The following is a 4,494-nucleotide window of genomic DNA, read 5'->3' as shown; positions in this document are numbered from 1 at the left end:
TGATTTTTTCAATTTAAATTATTAGCATCACCAGTGCTCATTTTCACTCAATTCCCCACTCAAGGTAACTGCTAATAAACCTTCTGTCTATATAGACTTATGTTTACTAAATACTTCATAGAAATGAAATTGTACATGTGGATTTTTTTTTTTTTTTTTTTTTTTTTTTTTTTTTGCTTTTTAGAGCCACACCTATGGCATGTGTAAGTTCCCAGGCTAGGGGTTGAAGTGGAGCTGCAGCTGCCAGCCTACACCACAGCCACAGTAATGTGGGAGCTGAGCTGAGACTATGACCTACACCACAGCCATGGCAATGCCAGATCCTTAACCCACTGAACAAGGCCAGGCATCGAACCTGCATCCTCATGGTTCCTCATCGTGTTCATTAACCACTGATCCATGAAGGGAACTCCCAACGTATGGTCTTTGTGTTAGGCCTTTTTCTTCAATTGTTTTTGAGGTCCATTTGTATTTTAGGATAAGTATGTATAGTTTTTAAAAAATAATCAATGTTGAAATTATGTTTATTTTCTTAGAATGTTTATAATGAAAGGGGAAGAAAATATTTCCTTAAATTAATTATGTTTATATTAAATGATGTGTATTGTATACATCTGAGCAAGAGCAGAAATGTTCACACCCAATAACTTAATGGAACTAGTCTTGGCTCATTACTTTCCTAATGATAGGTGTTGATATAAATAATTCTCAGGGTTGTAATCTTGAATAACTAAGATTCAACACATGCCTTCTCAGTGCTTGTTCTGTGCCCAACCAGGAGCTTATACCTACAGCATCTCACCTAGTACTTACCACATATTCTTGGGGTGGTCCTGCTTCTAGGACTTGAGGAGATTTACTTAATTGTGCAGATCTCAATTTTTCACTTACTAAAAAGGATGTGGAGAATGATTATAACGATCCCTCTGATCTCTCATGTATTATTATTTTACCTTCAATTTCCTCTGGAGTCCATCATCTACTGAGTGAAAGTAACTAAATGAATGGGAGTTTTATGTAAACTATATGATAATTTCTTTCCTTTCATTTGTATTGCTTTTGTACTCTCATAATATATAAGAACAGGTGTATTAAGTGCAGGTCAAATAAATATTTTGAAGAAACTTGCATAGAAAGGCAGGAGAGGGATAAGAGAAAAAAATGCTGTGAAAATAAAAAACATAAAAGAATGCCAGTTTTCCCTCTGAGAGAAAACAAAAGGCCCAAATAAACCTCTCTTAACCAATTTATGCTTAACTGAATTAATTTCATATGCAAAGTTTTCTGTTGTTACTTGTATTATGGGTCATAAAATTCCATGTAGCATAGGAACTATGAGACAAATATAGTCCCTTTTTCATTAATAGGAGCAATTACAATAAAAACTTTTCTCAAAGCTTAATAACAAAGTTAGAAAAGAAAATTTTGGAAATTAAAAAAAATTCATGCAAAATTAATTTTTCCCAATTATATCTGGCATATTCATTCTAATAGTTATCAAGCTGAGTCATTTTTCCAAGATGCATTTAATTATAGCAGTTACTGTCACAAAGGTGTCACCATCAATATTCCTGTCCACTCACATGATAATCATCTGACACCACCCTCCATAGAAGGCTTGGTGCGGTGCTGTCCTCTGTGTGCCCCTCCAGGTCCACAGTCTACTGTTTAGCACCCACGCTGCACACTCCTGGAGGTTGACCTACAGGAACTACACCATTTTCACTTTTATCTCCCCTAATTGGTAGGCACTAACCATTTCTTGACAATTTCTAAGAAAGCAATTCAGGGAATTAAGGTTGGATAATAGTGATATGGTATTTTGACAAGAGACTAAGCAGAACTGAAAATGAGAAGAGAAATACAGGTCACTAGAGAAAAGAAAACAGACACTTCCTAAGCATTTTAAAACTTTAATTCAGTTAACTCCTCCAAATATACCACTCTTTCTCTTCCCCAAGATTAATACTTTTCTTCTTATAAATGCTCACACATTCTCTAAGACTCACCCTTTCTGTTTACTGACCAGGAATACTCTACTTACTTTTTAAGTGGTTTGAAGATAGGAACAACCAAGCTTGAAGCTGTATCTAGAAAGTAATACATGGAATTGGTCTCCATTTTTTAAAATTCTTAACATTTTTCATACTATATGTACTAAACTAAATATTTTCTTATATATTTTATTGCTTTTTTTTCTTCTATAATCTCTCTAGATGATAAATTCTCTAGATACAGGGAATTGATTCATTCCATACAAAGACAAAGTGCAGTTAATTACATACAGGGATTCCAACATACTTGTTGAATAATATCTTCCATGTTCTATATGAATAGGACATATTAATTTGATCAATACTAATAACTTGACCAAATACGTATTCCTTTAATTTTGCAGGCAACATTGTGTATTGATATAAGCCTGGACACTGGTCAGATAGATGGGTATTGAGTACCAGTTTTGGTCCCTGTTAGCTGTGTAATCATGAGTTAGTCATTTAATACATCTATGCTAAGTTTTCTTATGTGCAAAATTAGGATAATTATAATACTTCATAGGATTTATATGAACACTAAATGTGTTAACATATACAAAACACAAGCAATCTTATCACATAGTAATCACATAATTACTATATATTGTTTTTGATCACACCACCCTAAAACTTATGGATATGTCTAAAAAGATAAGTAAAGAGGATTTATGTAATACATTACAACTAAAGCAAAATCTATATCTTAGGATTGAATCATATCAATATTTACTTCTAGACCACAATATCTATATTTACAGAAAACACACAAACATCACTGTGAAAAATACTAATTCAAGGATTTGCCTAAAAGATCTAAGATCATATGCTCTAATATCACCAACTATTATTCATCAAATAGAAATCAGAAAACATCGGTGCTAATAGTGGCTTTTTAAAAAAGATCTCTTTGTATGTAAAGAACTTCTGGAACCTTTCTGAGTTGAGTAAATGGATCTGAAAAATGGATCTGTAGTGACCGAGTTTATTTTACTAGGATTTTCTGTAGGATGGGAACTTCAGTTTGTCTTCTTGGTGACATTCTCCTGGATCTAGGGTACTACTGTGTTGGGAAACATTCTCATCATGGTCACGGTGACATTCAGTTCCACCCTTCATTCTCCCATGTACTTCCTCCTCGGAAACCTCTCCTTCCTGGACATGTGTCTCTCCACAGTCACCACACCCAAGATGATCAGAGATTTGCTCACTGAACACAAGGTCATCTCCATGTGGGGCTGCATGGCTCAGATGTTCTTTATGCACTGCTTTGGAGGTGCTGAGGCGACTCTTTTGATAGCCATGGCTTTTGACAGATATGTAGCCATATGTAAACCCTTGCACTACAGGACAATCATGAGCCACAAGTTGCTGAAAGGGTTTGTTATACTTTCGTGGACAATTGGCTTTATACACACCATGAGTCAGATGGTATTAACAGTGAACTTGCCTTTCTGTGGCCCCCACATCATAGACAATATATTTTGTGACCTTCCCCTTGTGATTAAGCTTGCCTGTATGGACACCTACACCCTGGAATTGTTTGTCATTGCTGGCAGTGCTCTCATTTACCTGTTTCCTCCTGCTGCTTGTCTCCTATACTGTTATCCTGGTCATTGTGAAACAAAGATCATCTGGAGGGCTCTCCAAGGCTCTGTCCATGTTGTCTGCCCACATCACTGTGGTCACTCTGTTCTTTGGGCCAAGTATCTTTATCTATGCCTGGCCATTCAGTAGTTTTGCGGGCAATAAAACCTTTCTGTATTTTACACTGTTATCACACCCTTACTGAATCCTATTATTTACACTTTGAGAAATGAGAAAATGCAAGAGGCCATGAGAACATTATGGTTCCAAAAATACTAGCTCCACACAGAACTTCTAGATTTTAGCACTGTATAACCAAAAAAACTAAGAGAATTTGAATACGTTATATGTAATACATGGTTTTACTCTCTTTTTTCAGATTACAACTGGTTCAGAATAAATTAATAATAAAATATTTTAAATTCAATTTTAAGGCTATTATGACCCATATGAAAATTAGTGCCCTGCAGTAAAACAGACATATAAAGTATTAAATACTTTATAAGTCAATTTTCATTTTTCATTAAAGAAATAAATATAAAAATATGTGCTATACTATCAGAGATTACATTAACAAATACTGATTGTTAATGATAGTCATAAATTTATACTATCACAAGTGAAATATCCTGAACAACTCTTGACTGAAACAATGTTTACAACAATGGGAAAAATATAATTCTAAACTCCTGAACCAACAAGATGAAAAATAAGAATAAATTTGATAGTATAGTGATTATAAGATGCAAGAGTGAATATAAGACACCAGAGGGGGCAAAAAAAATCAATGGAAGCACAATTTCAATAGAACTATAAGCATCAGCCTTGAAACCACATGCTCTGAGAAGTATCATGAGTGTGGAGGCATCAATGA

The 4,494-nt window shown here is 34.6% G+C and overlaps 1 pseudogene; it reads left to right on the top strand.

Moving 5' to 3' along the window:
• The first annotated feature begins 2,984 nt into the window (after positions 1–2,984).
• LOC110261722 (olfactory receptor 4L1-like) lies at positions 2,985–3,918 on the top strand (annotated as a pseudogene).
• The last annotated feature ends 576 nt before the right edge of the window (positions 3,919–4,494 follow it).

Source organism: Sus scrofa, chromosome 7, assembly GCF_054392235.1.
Source record: "Sus scrofa isolate SSC_HxYL_T2T_F1_AM1 chromosome 7, Sscrofa_HxYL_maternal_Yorkshire_Landrace_v2.0, whole genome shotgun sequence".
In the NCBI taxonomy this organism is placed as follows: domain Eukaryota; kingdom Metazoa; phylum Chordata; class Mammalia; order Artiodactyla; family Suidae; genus Sus; species Sus scrofa.
The sequence above is the reverse complement of the archived record's forward strand: the minus strand, read 5'-3'. Positions and strand labels throughout refer to the sequence as shown.